This window comes from Rhamphochromis longiceps, linkage group LG15, assembly GCF_057381845.1.
Source record: "Rhamphochromis longiceps isolate RC_006_pf linkage group LG15, R_longiceps_female_GT1.1, whole genome shotgun sequence".
Lineage (NCBI taxonomy): Eukaryota > Metazoa > Chordata > Actinopteri > Cichliformes > Cichlidae > Rhamphochromis > Rhamphochromis longiceps.
Window position 1 is genome coordinate 38,522,245 of NC_140571.1, and position 17,526 is coordinate 38,539,770.

Sequence of the window (17,526 nt, forward strand, 5' to 3'; positions counted from 1 at the left end):
CAATACTGAAGAAATCATTCGACTCAGAATTATAAATCGTTTGGTTTATTTTGATGCCTCATTCCTGACCTGCTTGTTGATGTTATTAACTGCTTCATTAGTATCACATGATAGTGTTGCTTAAAAGTAAAGTGAGCCTATGTTTCCTCTTTAATCCTATGTTTTACATTATAACCTTGTTATAATGGATGGATGTATCCCTAAGTTCCTTCTAAGTTCCTTCTCAACACTATCAGTGAGTGCTTGTTTGAAGGGAATTGTTGTATTATTGGAGGTACTCTTTCCAATATGGTAGGTCTTTAAAAGTATGAAATTCTTTCAGATCACTGTTGTTGTGACTAGAAAAACTGTCCTGAAATTACTTTGTCTTTACTAAGACTAAATGGAGAACAAGTTAATTTCCTTCCGGCCTTTTACTCTTTGACATCTATAAATGACATTTATAAATACAAAAAAAGATGGCTACAGATGATCTCATATGTCCTTATTGTGGAGCTAAAGGTTAAATTGTCATGTTGACAAATAAAGTTGCTGCCAATCAGATGCTTTCCAGATGGTATTGCATGGTCAATCAAAAACACCACTAGTTTAAATGCATTCCCAAATCATGACAGAGTCATGATTCTTAGTTTTCGTGTATTTTTGTATTTTGTTCTTTATTTAGGCCATTGTTCCTGGGTTGCTCTGTTTAGTTGTTCCTTATTTAATTTCCCCTTGTGACTTTTACCCCCTGTGTGCCCCTCTGTGTATCTGTGAGCCCCCGTCTCCCCTCCTTGTGTTTTATTCCATGTTTCCCCAGCCCGCTATACCTGTGCTCTCCCCGTGGTCTCTCTCTCCTCCTGTCTGCACCTCTGTGTACTTCCTGTTTTATTTTGACAGTCTCCCGTCAGTGTTGTGTTACTCCTGCCGTGTCTCGTTATGATTATCTGAGTCAGCTGTGTTCCCCGTGTGCTCCCACTTCCCTCGTTAACCCTCTGTGTATTTATGTGCATGTCTCCCTCGGTTCGGTGTCGCGTCGTCAATGTCTCCTCCCTGAACCTGTGTGCCTTTCTGTGTTCCCTCGGTCCTCAGTTTAGTTTACCCAGTTTAGTTCTGTTTCTTTGTAAGGCCTGCAATAAATCAGCGATTTTGAGTTCAGCTTCTGTCTCTGTGAGTTTTGCGTTTGGGTCCTCATCTGCCTTCACACAGCTAGTTCATGACAGACAGAGCCTCTACCATGCTTCACAGGTTGCTGTAGACAATGTTGTCATTCTACTGTCTCTCTACTGACCTCCAAATTTTGTACAATAAAGGATGTAAATCACAAACTTCTGATTTATATTCATTATTCCAAAAGGCCAATGCTGGCAATTTGTGATGAGGTTTTCAGATAACACTAGATCAACTGAAAGTCCATAGCTGACTCTCAGGTCTTGTATCAGGGCTTTGTTGGATCTGGACATGAATTTCAGATACTGTTCACATGCTGTCGACTTTTCTTCTTCTTTATTGTCCTCCACTTGCTCGTTTTTTTTGTTTGTTTGTTTTTAAGGACAGACTGTGTATGCCATCTGTCTGAATATACTTGTTGATGCAAATAAAACTACTTACCGTATTTCCCGGACTACAAAGCGCACCTAAATATTAGCCGCACAAGCTAAAATCAGGGGAAAATCCTGTTTTGTACATACATTAGCCGCACCTGACCAAAAGCCGCAGGTGTTTCAATGTTGACTTATCATATGTAAGAGAATATGCACAAAGGGAATTGTCAGGAAAGAGATGGCTGTTTGGAGACATCACTTTTATTAATATTTTGAAAAACAAGTTATGGGTACATATTTGCACATGTAGTACATAACAATAACCTACAGCACACCAGAACAATAGATTCGGCCTACCTTTTAGGCTCAGGTGCAGTGACACAGCTTTAACAAGAAGAAAAGTCAGTCATTCACCACCATCTTTCTCTTCTTCCTACGCACTAAAACCACCAAAGTCCTCTTCTCCAGTGTCGGATACAAACAGGCTCATGATGGCTTCGTCATCCACTCTTCTTCTCTCCTTCGTTGTCACTTTCAAAACCAAAGAAATCCTCATTGTCAGTGTCAGAGTCGAACACCCTCAGAAGGGCCGTGGCGGTGTCCTCCTCTCCATCATGCAGCAGTCCAGCCCTTCAAAATCCGTTGGTGATCGTGGATGTTTTCACACTTTTCCACGCTGTCAGAATCCACCGGTGGAGTTGGGCATAACTTGCTTTTTGGGCATAACTTGCAAGTTTATCGCCGCTCATCATCCACGACTCCCGCTGAACGCGTAGCGCTACTTTGAAGTTTGTTTTTCGCGCTACTTCGTACGGCACTACGTTGCCTGGCGGACGGACATGTGACTAACATACCACTCTTGAACCCCGATCCTTCCGCCAGGCAACGTAGTGCCGTACAACAGCGGAACACACAAAACAAATCGTCTTACGATATGACAAAAATCACGGACAATCCATAGAAAAGCCGCACCTGACTAAAAGCCGCAGGGTTCAAAGCTTGTGCAAAAAGTAGCGGCTTATAGCCCGACATTTACGGTAATCCAAAGAAATAGAATTAAAGTATGTGTTTTTATGACAGACTAATAGCAACGAAATCCCTAAATATCCACTGTAAAATTGTTTATGTGTAGACACACCACTGATTCAACACCTGAATTGATGCCTTTTTTTTTATCCTTGAATTATTCATACGTCAGTGGTAAGTTGTTTAACAACCAAGCAAGATACTCTTCTGTAAATGGTCAGGTACTGGAGCAGACTGGAAACGAGTGAGGAAAAAAAACTTTATTCCAAAGGAAAGCCTGGAGAAATATTGGTCAACACCACTTTAAAAAATACAATACAAGTTGCGTCCTTGGAGCACAATATAAATAAATACTGTAAGCCTCGGCTCAAAACTTTAGCACAGTACTGCACAGTGCTTATGTTGGCCTCAGGCACTCATTGACCAAATTTTACAATTATGAGAAAATGTGTCAACTGACACATGCCTGGATTTTCAGTCTCTGCTTACATACATAAGATATCTCTTCCTTTTGCATGCGTGCTGCTTTTTGACAATGCATATCATTTGCATGAGATGCTTTTGTGATTTTCATTCACACTTACATGATGCTTCCTCCCTTTTTCTGCATTTTCATCAAAATACTCACCACCTCAGACTGCAATGCAAACCAAATCATTGCCAAGTCAATTATATTTGAATTGTTTCATTATAAACCCCTGAAGGAAAGAAAATGTTGTTGTTTTTTTGTAATTTCTTACTGTGTGCTCCAAAACTACATCAGTCATGTCAGTGTTTATTAGCCAAAAGTAAAATATAATAAACAACTTAAATGTTTCCTCAGGGGACAAAACCTTACACAGGTAATATGGGGGGAAAAAAAGGTTTTTAAAAAATTGTAGAGCTTGTAGTTCAGTGAGCACAGGTCAGTCCCTCCAAGAGGCCTGCTCAGCACATTGGGATTTTTGAGAACAAGTTTGGCCGGGGGTCTGCACCATAGCCCTTTAAATAGCTTTGTCATCTTCAATTACTAAATCCGACTCAAAACTTTGATTAAAAAAACAGCAAGATCAATTAACTGAACAGAAATGTCACACTGCTGTTTTATTCAATCAAAAAATTTTTTTAGATCAGCAGTTTCTGATCATCTTGGTGCCATGCTACAACTAAACACCTTGTGTGCAATTAGCATTCATTATTGTTGTGTGCAGGGATTGTGGAAATTTGTTTAGAGTGCAATGCTTTCTTATAAATAAAGTCTATTATATCATGACTTGATCTACTTGGCCCTTGCAAAGAGGTCAGCCAAGCTTAAAAAGCCCATTTTTTTGTAAATGCTAAACATTTCCCCCTTATATCTATTTTTTCCTTTCTTTATTCAAGCTTCCCTTTCATGTCTATTATTCAGCTCTGCTCGCCTAAACGCATAACTTACAGTGCTCCTTCTCCTTTACTTATTTTTCATATAGTGCTTGCTTTTTACTTGAAAAATGGAGGGAGCGGGTGTTTGTGTGTGTGTCTGTGCATATATGTGTGGGTAGTGGTAGTGGAGACCTCAGGGGGTACCCAAGGCGAGACAGAATGTAAGCACAGCATGAGTAATGAAATAATGACTGAAATATAAAAGGACGAGGCAGGCCGTGCTCTCTCTATCCGGGGGCCGACAGGTGTTTGCCGGCGCACTGGTGCAGAATCCATTTGAAGGCTGTCAGAGGATGGCTGCTGAGAAGTGAATGTGCTTTAATTACAAGTTGTTCACGCCGAGACGTTGCTTTAGCCCTCCTACAAAATGTAAATGTGTAGGTATGTGGTCTGCCTAACATCTTTCACTTGCATTTTTCAAAAAGAACTCTTTCTTAAGTGCATTTTTAATGATCCAAAATCTGAGAAATGGTATATGGATTAAAGAGTGCCTTGTGGTCAGTATTCACTTTATAGACAGGGGGTAAAAAAGTTTAAGTGCTGATGGTCATGGTAATGGTCTTCACAAACCACTGAACTGAAGCCATAAATACAATGATGGCATACTGGAAGTAAAAGTCATAATTGGATTGGTTAATTGTTAGGGTACAGAAGGAGTGGTATATACAGTGATTGGTGGTGTTCTTCATCTTGCACTTAAAGCCTTTTTAGGTTTTTGCCTACTCTTTTTCAAACAAATAATGGAATGATATTTTGTAATGATTGTGAAGGCACATGTTTGAAATGTTTGAATTAAAAATGAACTGAACTGAACTGAACTAAAGGCAAAAATAGTTGATTTAATTCAAAGGTACACCAGGGGAAAAAAAGGTCTGTTTCTACCAGTGTTTATTGATACGTTTTACTTCCCTGTTCATTTTAGTGTATTTTGATGCAGGTAATTTATCAACAGCGATTATTAGCTGCCACTGTGATAAAGGCAATTGTTTCTCCAGCAGCTATTCTTTTCCTCTCCCTCTGTGTCCTTTTCACCAGACTGACAGATCTACTTGGTTATATCTTGGAAAAATAATTTGTAATTGTCCTCAATTTGACATTTGAATCAACCCAAACTTTCCTCAGCAGAGGTTGATTTACATGCTTGTTTAATATGCACTTTTGCTTTTAATCCAAGAGGTAAAACATTAAAATTTCATCCCGTGGATGGAGAGTGTAGTATGTACGGGCATTCACAAAAGTTTTCAGGCCTTGGGGAAGATCACATTTAGGTTTAAATTGAATTCAATAGTAATTGCTGTCCACCATCTGTCTGCATAATGCATTGTGAAATGCTCAACAGATCTACAGTTGGGCTTGCATATAAATAGACAGTAACACAACTTTCCTCTCCCGAAGCTGTTTATATTCGTTGATGGTTTGTTGGTCTTTTTGCCTTTAATTTTGTTTTCAGCAAGTTAAATGCATGCAAAACTGTGCTGGGGCTGATTGGTCATTGCAGAATATACACTTTCTTATTTGGTAATGTCCTGCACTGGTTTTGCAGTATGCTTAGACTGATTATGGGTTGTTTTTTTTATGATCTAGTTGCTGGATTTGGTCAAATACAAGTAGTCTACTGCTACTACTACTAGGAAGTGGCACACACCGTACCTCCTGTTTGGACACAGTTTTAAAAACTTCCCGGTCCTTGCCTAAGTTAGTGGCATATAACGGGACCAGAGTAACATGGGTGAATCAACAATCAACAGCTTACAAGTTCTTCATGTCAGTTTATCAATACAGTCAGCCCAGTTGGAGGTGTGTATGTGTGTAATTGTTTACTTGCCTTGCTCAAGGACATCTCAGGTGGCCAGTAAATGATGAGAGAAAATAGGGAAGCTAATTACCATTTCCTGCATAAATAAACTGTTTATGATGTTTCACAACTACCCTGTCTTTCTCAGCCCTTTTCTAAACTCTTTGTGCATGTCCATCAAATTAGCAAGATCATTAGCGAAGCCTCTTGTTTTCCACAATTTCACTCCTGCTGGTGTGCATTCTTGCCACCTCTTTTTGATTTGAAAATGAACTCCTTGGATACATAATCCATCGAATCATAATGATGGTTTACAGTTAATGCTCAAATCTCTGATTCCATATAGGTAAGCTAAGATATTCAAGGTATCTTGTTAGAAAAGCAGCAAAGGAGTTTCTGTTTTCTCACACAGAGAAGGAAAGAGGTCATGAATTTATATGAGTTTCAATAGCAATGAAGCACATTTGAGCATTGCCGGTGCCAGGTTTACCAGGGCGAGTCCCCGACGACACAGTCATTTTATGGGTTCATCCAAAGCTAGTGGGGTGTAAAATAGACTGTGGCGATAGACCAAACACACTCAATGGCAGCCCTCCGCTAGGCTCTGAAATCATACTAAGGATAACAATGAGCTGTGGAGCTGCACACAAAGTCATAGCAACCTGAGATCATAGGTAGGCACAATTTATGAAAATATTGCTGTTCTTTTAATGGGTAACGTGGAAAGTTGTTGAAGAAAAGGCTAATATTTGATCAAGAGCTAAAATGTAAATTAACCCTTTCAGCTAGCATTTCCACTGCTTATAAAAAACACCACAAGTATTGATGACTGCACTTGGAAGTAGGTAGAAAAATAATTGGCCATTAAAAAAAAATTAATTACAGTCAGTACCAGTCATACTTGTTAGGTACTGGGATGAGTCTGGCTTAATATTCACCTTTGTGTCCAATGTCATCCTGTACTAAGTTAGTAAAAAAACATATGTATTATTATTATTATTATTATTATTATTATTATTATTATTATTATAGTGAAAGCTGACTGTTCTTTACACTTATATTTAGGCCTACAAAAGTCTAAATTGCTATGCAGTGACTCATAAGCCTGCAAAACTGGACAGTCTGGATGGTATTTGATAACTTCAAAGTTCACCAGCTGATAGGCAACATGCACCTTAGCCTCCCCTATCTGATCCACTGTGCTGAAATACAGTCCCATGATAATGCTGCTTAGCTTGGAGCTCAAGATGAAAGGATTCATTGCAGGCATCCAGTATCTGAGGGAGAGCCGGAACAAATCCACCAACATGGCAGATATGTCTCAAAGAATCTCAAAGAAATGAGTCAAGTTGTTCACTTTTGGGGACTTTCTGCTTGTGTTTGAATTCTCTATGCGTTCTTTTGGTGCCACCACCTTATTAGGGAAGCATTTTAGGGAAATGGCCTGAAAGCAGAAGTCTTTTGGGTTTGTGTATTCATCATCATTGCACTGCTTCTGTGATTAAATCAACATTTTTGTAATTATTCAAATATATTCAGCAACTGAAGGTAATGTCACATTTCTTCTGGAACCCAAACTCTGGTTCTTGTAACTTGTAAAATGTTTTATCTAGAAATGTCAGCTCGTTCTGCTCTTAGAGTCTGCACAGTTGGATTGTAGAAGGACAATCCAACTAGTTTCAAAAATGTAAATATGCTCACATTAATTTTAGTGTTCCCTTTCCCTGTCATTCCTCTCTTCTGTTGAATTGTGATTTGGCAGAAAGGTTTAGATTTGACATGTCTGTACTCATTTAGAATTGAATTTGCCTGTTTCTGTTTTGTTTAATCATAATATTGAGCTCTGTCCACATGTCTTATCTCTGCTCATTTTCCATTGATTTATTTCCTTATTAATCCCACTGCATGGTAAGCAGGCTTGCTGATCAATTAAGCACTTGCATTTGATGGGAAGTGTTTTAATGGTAACTGAGCAAATTGACCTGTAAGCGAAGCTACAGAGATTATACCAGGTGATTTGGTACTTGACACAGGGGTCAGAATGTGTCCAATTAGTATTCTCCAGAGAAGTTCAGACTGATGACTGTCTCATATAGTGCCTCCACCCTGTCTCTATAAAGACATTATATAAAACAGTGAAACAATAGCTTTTCAATCTAAAGTTCCAACTTGGTTGGAAGGTTAAACTTCCATGAGCATGTTTATCAATACTGCATGCTTTTTCTTTGTTGCAGTATAGATCATTATGTCTTATAGCTCATTAAAGCAAGATTTTTAGAATTTTTCTGTCACGGCCTGGGGGATCGGCGAGACGCTGATCGGCCTTTTTCTTTCTTTTCTCTCTCTCGCGCGCTCTCTCTCCTCCTCTCTGTCGCCGGGGCAGAACTCATTGTGGGTTCACGCCCTCGGCCCACGCCCACGGAAAAGAACACACCTGATGCCCATCAAGGTGAACGGCATTTAAGCCAGGAGGTGATTGCTGGTCTTTGCTGGATCGTTGTCTACCACGCGCCAGTGAGAGTCAAGCTACAGCTCAAGATAAGTCAAGTGTCTTTTGTAAATATCGTACTCATTCCTGTTTCCTCATCTACAGACCCCCTGGATTCCCCCCTTGGATTTCCCTGGAGCCCCGTCCCTCACATTGTTATATACAGCACTGCCCGGCACTCTCTGTATATACACCTGGTGAACTCTGTAAATAAATCCTTGTGTTCAACTGATTCAGGAGTCCCGCGTTTGAGTCCCCTGCATTGAACCTTAACATTTTCATTTTGATTTTAGTTTGCGGGAATTGTAAAACAGCATAACTACCATGAATCTTATCATATATGGCAGTTCAGAAGACTGCTGACTTGACAGCTGTCCAGATGACAATTATTGACACTCTCCACTAGGAGGATAAAAGGTCCCTGCAAAACGGTTGACTGTTCATACAGTGCTGTATCAAAGCATGTTAACTAAAAGTTGACTGGAAAGGAAATATTTGGTGAAAAGGGTCCAAAAGCAACAGCGAACAGATGCAGTGTGCCTAACTCCAACGTGAAGTTCCCTGGTCTGTGATGATTTGGGGGTGCCATGTCATGCTATGATGGTGTTTGATCCACTGTGTTTCAAGTCAAAAGTCAATGTGTCCGTCTACCTGAGACATTAGAGCATTTCTTGCTTCCATCTGCTGACAAGCTTTATGGAGATGCTGATTTTCTTTTTTCCAGCAGGATTTAACTCATGCCCACAGTGCCAAACTACAATCAGGTCATTTGCTGACCATGATGTTTCTCTGACTGGACTGTCAACACCCCATACCTGAACCCTATACAGAATCTATGGGGTATTGTCAAGAGAGATGATGAAACCCCCGACCAAAAAAAACATGGATGAGCTAAAGCCTGCTGTCAAAGCAACCTGGGCTTCACAAATTGACTTCCATGCCACGCCCTGTCCATGTCGTCATTTATGGTAAAGGAGGCCCAACCAAGTATTCAGTATGTAAATAATTATTTTGGATATTTCTGTAAATTCTTTTTTTTTTTGATTGATCCTAGGAAATATTCTAATAATCTTAGATACCGCATTTCTGATTATCACAAGTTGTAAGCTATAATCATTACAAATAAAAACAAGTAGTTTAGAAGTAGAAAAGTTTACCTTTGTGAATTACATTATACATCCATGCTATTAAATTTTTTGGCAGTGCACTAATATTATATGTAATTACTAATGATCCACCTTAAAGTGCTTCAGCAATACATTTCTGAAAATCATGAAGGCGTGTTTCTGCATTTCTTTCAATGTCTTTCAGCATCAAGTTAACAAAGTGAGGCCTGCAAGGCAGTTCAGACATACAGCTTAAAATGACTTTGCCACACGCATGACATTCTCAGCTCTCTACTCAAATCTAGTCTGTTTTGAAGTGTCTTTCACTCAGCAGTGCTGCTGCTATAAAGCTGACTACAAGCACTACTGCATCATCACAGCCTCCACACATACAGTACTTTTCAATCAGCCCAACAGCATGCATGTGAGTTCTGCAAAGAACTAGTTTTCCTTTGGAGACCAGGAATAATACCTAATAGGTTTGAAATCTGTGCTTTTAGTGATGTATTTTCATTGGAATGATGAGTTCTGATGAAGCCGTAGCTCTTATGGTCACCATTTCAGCAGCAGCATCTCAAAGTGAAAAAGAATCACTAAGTTCTTTTTTTACATGCATATTCCAACTCACTTTTATTTTAGACCATTTCATTCATACTGACTGAATGAAAAAAACAAGACGTCATTTTACCGATAGTTCAAATGGAGATGACGTGTTCAACATTTTCTCTGAAACTCAGGCTTTTATACTTGTGTGCAAAAGTCTTGAAACATCCCTCAAAGAAAAAAAAAAAAAAAAAAAAAAAGGTTTGCCATCTGTTAGGAGAGACGGCAAGGGTAAGTGACTCAAGTGACGGACAAGGTAAGCGACCCATGTTGTAGGTGACGTCAGACGCCGGAGATTTTGGCGGAGAAAAAGCAAATGGTAGCATAGAGTTTAACAAAGGTTTTTCAAGCTTCAGTATTACCAAATATACTAATCAATTGTCATTTAACTAACAACATCTGTTTTATCATCTCTAACACCCTGGAGGACAACGGGGAGAGTTTAGACGCTCTCCAAGATTACATCGACCGCTGTTTTCAAGATTTAGTAATGAAGAAGGCCCAGAGTGCATCTTCCCCGGCCAAAATTGAGACGCCGTCATCGAAGAGATGTCGCCCGGCAGACTCCCCCGGTACAACATCGCCTGCCGGCAAAGACATCGCAGACATCCTGGAGTCAATCGACAAGCGATTGTCCAGTTTCGATGCGAGGCTGTCCCTGGTGGAGATTTTACACCGGGAATTTAAATCTCTGAGAGAATCCCTGGAATTCAGCCAGCAGCAGGTGGAAACGCTTGCCGCTGAAAATGCCACGCTACGGGAGTCGGTCAAATCTCTCACCGATAACGTGACCCAGCTAAACATTGAAAATAAAAAAATAAAAGAGTCCGTTATCGATCTACAAGCCCGTAGCATGAGAGATAATCTTGTGTTTTCTGGTATTCCAGAAACTGCCGGAGAGGACGCAGAGGCAACGGTGAAAAGCTTCATTAAAATCCACCTGAAGCTGCCGGAGGACACCGTAAAGAACATCAACTTCGATAGAGTACATCGCTTGGGGGGCGTGCGGTCGCGGACCGGGAGACCACGGCCTATTGTGGCCAAATTCGGTCAATTCAAACAGAAGGAACAGGTGAAGAGTCGCGGCAGAGAGCTGAAAGGAACGGACTTCAGCGTGAACGACCAGTTCCCCAAAGAGATCCTGGAACGACGCAAGGTCCTGTTCCCAGTTCGACGTACCTTCATCCAGAAAGGCTCCCGTGCTGTCATCGCCGTGGACCGGCTCTACGTGGACGGACAGCTCTACCGCGACCCCGGCACCACACCGTGGTTATATTGACTGCACTCCAGATAAGAACCCGCTACACTCTTTTCTTATTCATTCACACTTTCTCTTTTAACATGGGTTTAACCTAGTAATATCAATATGATGTCATAGCAGATATAACACCGTCACCCTCCGTCATTGCTTTAATTGGAATGTTTCCGTTTCGTTTCTTTTTTGTTGTTGTTGCTCACAGTTCATGTGGTTTCTTTCTTTCTCTTGTCTTTCACTGCTGTGATCACCTACTTCCCCACTCACCTACAAACAACACCCTCTATTTCTCCATATTTTCACACCACGATCACGCAAACACATCAGCTCAACGGCAGCACATTCACAACAGCCTCACAGCACGCACAGACTTGCAGGACACATAAGCAAGCCACGCTTGTTCATATTAGTGAATATTCACACACATAGTCAGACTTATGGAGCCTCTCACCACACTTCTTTTTCTCTTTCTATTTACAAACAAGGGATGTTTCCACATTCTCTCCACCTGTCTAAACGAAACACCCAGCATACTTCATTAGACATACACACACAATTATGGGCATGCTGAGGTTTGTCACATGGAATGTAAATGGAGCTGGCTCCAGAGGAAAGAGGTTAAAGATATTTAACCAGCTTAAAAAACTACAGGCAGATGTTGTTTTATTACAAGAAACTCACAGACCTGTCACAGGTTTAAACGAACTTAAAACACCTGAGTTTCCTAACGTGTTTGCAGCCTGTTGTAATTCTAGACAACGGGGAGTGGCAATTTTAATACATAAAAATGTTAATTTTACAGTACTCGATACAGTTATAGATCCAGAGGGTAGATTTCTAATTATTAAACTATCAATATTGAACAAAAAACTATGTATTGTAAGTATATACGGTCCAAATGTTGATGATCCCTCATTCTTCCACGGATTTTTTAGTGCACTCTCTGAACACCTTGATTGCACACTCATTCTTGGCGGTGACCTCAACCTTGGACTAAATGAAGACATGGATAGGCTCAACACAACAGGAACTCAGCGCAATTGGCAGTCCACAAATATAATCAAACAGTATATGAGCGACTTTGGTCTTTGCGATGCACTCTTCACCCCACCAGTAAGGAATATACTTTTTTCTCGCATGTTCATCACTCTTACTCTCGTCTGGATTATTTTTTGGTCAGCAGCTCACTGCTGTGTGACATTTCAGACACTGAGATTCATCCTATAGCTGTCAGCGATCATGCTCCTGTATCTTTAACACTAATGCACAAGAATAACACTACGCCAAGAAAAAACTGGAGATTTAATATATCACTACTTAAAGATGAAGACTTTATTAAATATTTTAAAAAGGAATGGACTTCATATTTAGACTTTAATGACACTCCCGGAATATCTGCTTCTGTTCTATGGGAAGCAGGGAAAGCTGTGATGAGAGGTAAAATAATTTCTTTCTCATCACACAAAAAGAAAGAAGAAAACAAAAATATTCAGGAATTAGAAAAAAACATCAAATCACTAGAAGAAGCCTACGTGTGCGACCAAGATCAGGAAACATTGAACAAAATATGCAAAACAAAACTAGAATTAAATGAAATTATTAATAAAAAAACACAATTCCTTATACAAAGACTTCGCTTGCAGAATTTTGAACACAGTAACAAATCAGGTCGATTTCTAGCTAACCAGCTAAAAATAAATAAAGAAAAAACAACTATATGTGCTGCTAAAGATTTATCGGGGAACATAATATATGATCCTGGAAGAATAAACAACATTTTTAGGGATTTCTATGAAACTTTATACTCACCACAAATAAACCCATCTAAAAATGAAATTGATCTGTTTCTTGACAACGTAACTCTTCCAAAATTACTAGATAGTCAAGCAATGGAACTGGATTCGCCACTGACGCCAAGTGAACTCCAGGAAGCCCTGATAAGTATGCCCAATAATAAGGCTCCAGGTCCAGACGGCTTCCCTGCAGAATTCTACAAAGAATTCTGGATAATTTTGGCACCAGTATTCCACGGCATGTTGCAGGAAATCGAGGAAAATGGCAGACTACCACCAAATATGAATTCTGCCAACATTAGTCTCCTGCTAAAACCAGGCAAAGACCCTTTATTTCCCTCAAGCTATCGTCCAATTTCTCTTTTAAATGTAGACCTTAAAATAATCTGCAAAGCTCTCTCAAAGAGATTAGAGAAAATGACCCCCCTCTTAATTCATCCTGACCAAACTGGTTTCATAAAAGGTCGGCACTCCTCAACAAACACTCGTAGATTGCTTAATTTAATAGACTACTCATACGATAAAAACATCGAAACCATAATATTATCTCTAGATGCAGAAAAAGCATTTGACAGAGTTAACTGGAAATTTTTATTCGCAACTTTACACAAATTTGGTTTTGGAAACTCTTTCATAAACTGGATAAGAATATTATACAATTCCCCAACAGCTCGTATCAGAACAAATGACCAGACATCCTCCAGCTTCTATCTCCTGAGGGGCACCAGACAGGGATGCCCACTCTCCCCTTCACTTTTTGCAATTTTTATCGAACCTCTAGCAGCAGCATTTAGACAGGCTACAACAATTAAGGGCATAAAATGTAAGAACATAGAACATAAAATCAGTCTCTATGCGGATGATGTGTTGCTTTTTCTGCAAAACACACAAACCAACCTCTCTGAGGTAATTACTTTAATAAACTGGTTTTCAAGAGTTTCAGATTATTCAATTAACTGGCCAAAATCTACAGTTCTCCCCATTAACTGCTCCTTCCATAATTCTTCCTCTGCCCCACTGCAATCCGGAAATATTAAATATTTAGGTATTAATGTCTCTCCTAAGCTTTCAGACTTAACTAAATTAAACCACATCCCACTTCTAAAGAAAGTAGAAGGTGTGGAGCAGGGAAATTATTTTACTGCTATTGTTAAATAATCATCATTATTACCATTGCATTAATAATATAATCTGGAGTTTATATTGCATTCAGGGGTTGAACAGTGTGTGTCTTTCAGAAAGGCTAAAAGTCACAGGCTGACAGGAAACAGGCTTGCAGAGAGTTTGCAGAAGCAGGAAGTTATTTTGAGCAGCAGGCTAAGACGAGGCTTTGACAATGTAACAGATAGCTTTAAGATGGCCTTAAGATGTTTATGATGATGTTAATTTTGTATTTCAGATGCAGTTATAACTATTGTGTACACAATGCATATCTGTGCTTATTTGAGTTGATGTTCAGGTTCTTTAAAGGTCTTAAGCTTCACTGACGTGACTGTTCAGGTGATACATGCTGAGGGAAAACTAGAACATAGAAGGAATTGCAATACATGTTTACAAAACACTTATATCGGGTCATTTCATATTAAGGTTTTAGTAGAGGTTCTTGGTTAAAACATTTATTTAGTAGAAGACATACACATAGTCTCAGTGAGCCTCTGGTCTAGTGAAAGGTCAGACAGTTAGTAGGTGAAGAGGTGACACAAAGAGCATGTGAGGTCAACACACACACACACATGAGTTAGATTTATTTAGAGGAGAGATTAGTCATGTCTCGGCAAGACAGAGGAACAATCCACTTTAAGACAAGAACGGAAAGTACCAGCCATGAAAATAGAAGATGATCTTCTGGGTTAAAAGTCATTGTGGTGTTGATCTGATCTATGTATAAAATGTATCTGTGACGCATGAAGGGGCGTCAGTAAATCAAACCCTGATGCTATAAAATATCTGTTCATGCTTTGATTAAGTTGAAGACTACTTGCTGTCTGCGTACGGAGTTGTCTTCCCACACGTGTGTGTTCATTAAAATCATTGTTTGACCAAGACCTTCTGGACCAAGGGTGGTTTGTACTCTCCCTCCTCAATTTTGAACCTTAACATTTGGGGGCTTCGTCCGGTGGATGAGGAGGGAGAATTGGAGGTGTAGATGGAGAAATTTGGTCTTAGGTGGTCTGACGGGCAGACATGAATTCCAGTGGTCGAAGTGAGTGGGCATAAGCCGGCTGATCGAAAGGTAAGGCACTACCTGTTGAATTATTTCCAAAGTGTGCCAAATTGGACATGATAAAATTTAAGTCTACTCACTGAAATTACTGGTGGATGTCTGTTTTGATTTTGATGAAAATCTCATGAGTTGAAGCAGTTAGAGTTCTGCTAAGAAGAAATGAAAGCAGTTAAAGTCTGCGAGAGCAGTTAGAGTCTGCCAGGAAAAGTTTAAATACTGGGTTGAAGTCCCAAAGAAATTGAGTTAAGAGTCTCAAGTAGTTTGGTAGGGTATTTGGTCATTTTGTGGGTTAAAGTCCCCATTGTCTATCAGGGTCGATCTGCCTCAGTCATACACTTGTTTTGGGTGTTGATTGTTGTTTCAAAGTATTATAAATTATTTTAGAACGGAACCGTGGGGGTTCTAGGAAGCGCAGTGCTCAGAGGTAACGCTTGCCAATGCCAAGGACGCTTAGGCATTGTCCTCAAAGAGGGATAGTCAGTTGGTTACTGTGGAGTTTGGGGCACTCCAGAATAACTAGGAGTTAGAGTCTCCTTACCGTTTGGAACGGTATCTGCGCTTTTTTGGCCAGCAGAAGTGGACTTCGGGCGTGTAACTTTAACTTAAAACTTCGGGGTAAGCCTTGGCTGTGAAACGCCAAAAATAGAGCTTCAGGCAAAGTTTGGGTTGGTTGACGCTTTTAAATTGAGTTAGGGATTTTAGAGATGAGGCCAGAAACAGTTAAAGTCTGATACTGGTTAATTGGTCGCAAAAAACTCAGGGAGTTTATCCGCTGGGCGGTTATTTTAAATTTGTCTAAATTGTGTAGGCGCTAAAGCTGACAGATCTGACAGTGCTTGTAAATATAAGATGTCTTTGTAATATAAAATAAGAGATCTCTGTGTGAAAGGAGTCTGAGGCAATGCTGGAGCTATTTTTAGACGGTGTGTGTGTGAGTGAAAATGCAAATTAGTAAGCAGTGAACTGTTTAAGCCACAGTTGGTTTTACAAATACTGCTGCAAACATTGTAGAGTGTGTGTTTAAGATGCCATTTATGTTCATTAGAGGGTTATAAATAAAGTTTTGAGTTGCCGTAGTGGATGTATAGTAATTGAGTTTGGATGCAGATATATAAATATATTGAGTGCACTGTATATACTTAAGACTAACACATTACTTGCAGTAGTAACTTTTCTCCAACATTAGTTGCTGGTGTGGTTTATTTTTTCAATTTCTTGTGTGTGCGGTGAGAATTAATGGAGGTTTCAATTTTTCGTTTGTTTGTTTTTGACTTGCTCTTTCTGATTATGACAAGCATGTCTAAAATACTTTTAGGAAAGCATATTTTGAGTGATTCTAAGTGTGTGAATGCGGTGACTAGAAGGTTTTGAATGATGAATAAAGGTGAGAGGTATTTCTTTGGTGATGTCAAGTAGGATGTTTAAAGTTTGAAAGTGTTTTTAATTTGAGAGAGGCATGAGTGATGTTATAAGAGTTTGAATTTCTTTTTCTTTCAGTTCAAGAACGCATAAGTACATACACTTGGTACACCCGTTTACTCTTTTACTTTATTAAAACAGACAGTGTATTTGAGTTTGAATTTCAGTAATTGTATGTTGATATGGTAATTTAGTTTTATGTTAGGTGAAGGAGATGTCCATCTCTGCGTCTTGCAGGATTGAAAGTGAAAGTTGAAGGTTGTGATGTGAATGCTGTGAGTACTCGATTTGAATGATTCTGTGTGATGTGTACAAAATAATAAATAATAATAACACTATGAAAGATTATAGTAGAGTGAGTGCAAGGCGGTGTGTGAACAGAGGAAGTCTGCAGAGTGTGTGTGCGTGAAATAAGGGTGTATTGTTTTTACATCAAGATTTAGTAGAACCAAAGTAGAACGTTACAAACAAACAGATAAAAAAGTAAAATGAAGAGAGAAAATAACTGACAATTACATTAATGAATAGAAAACACACATACACAAATTGCCATATGTGAAATTATTCTAGGAAGGAATCAGAAGTGAGATAGTTTAATATAAGATGCAATGAAGGAAGCAGCTTACACTCCTTTAATTTCCAGAGCCAGTGTGTTCCCTCCCCTGCCCACTTGGGCCCCGTATCAGGCGAGTATGGAAGGCTGGATAGCCCATGACGGGTAAGATCCCACCTCGAAACCCTGGGACAACCTAAGGCAGGCACAGTCACGATTACTCGGCCTCACTCAGTCCCTGTGAGCTCAGACTCACTGGTGAGATGAAGTGAAGAAGACGGGACCTCACGGGTAAAGCCGCTGGGCTAAGGCGGAGGGGGTAAGTGGCAAGTGGAGCCCT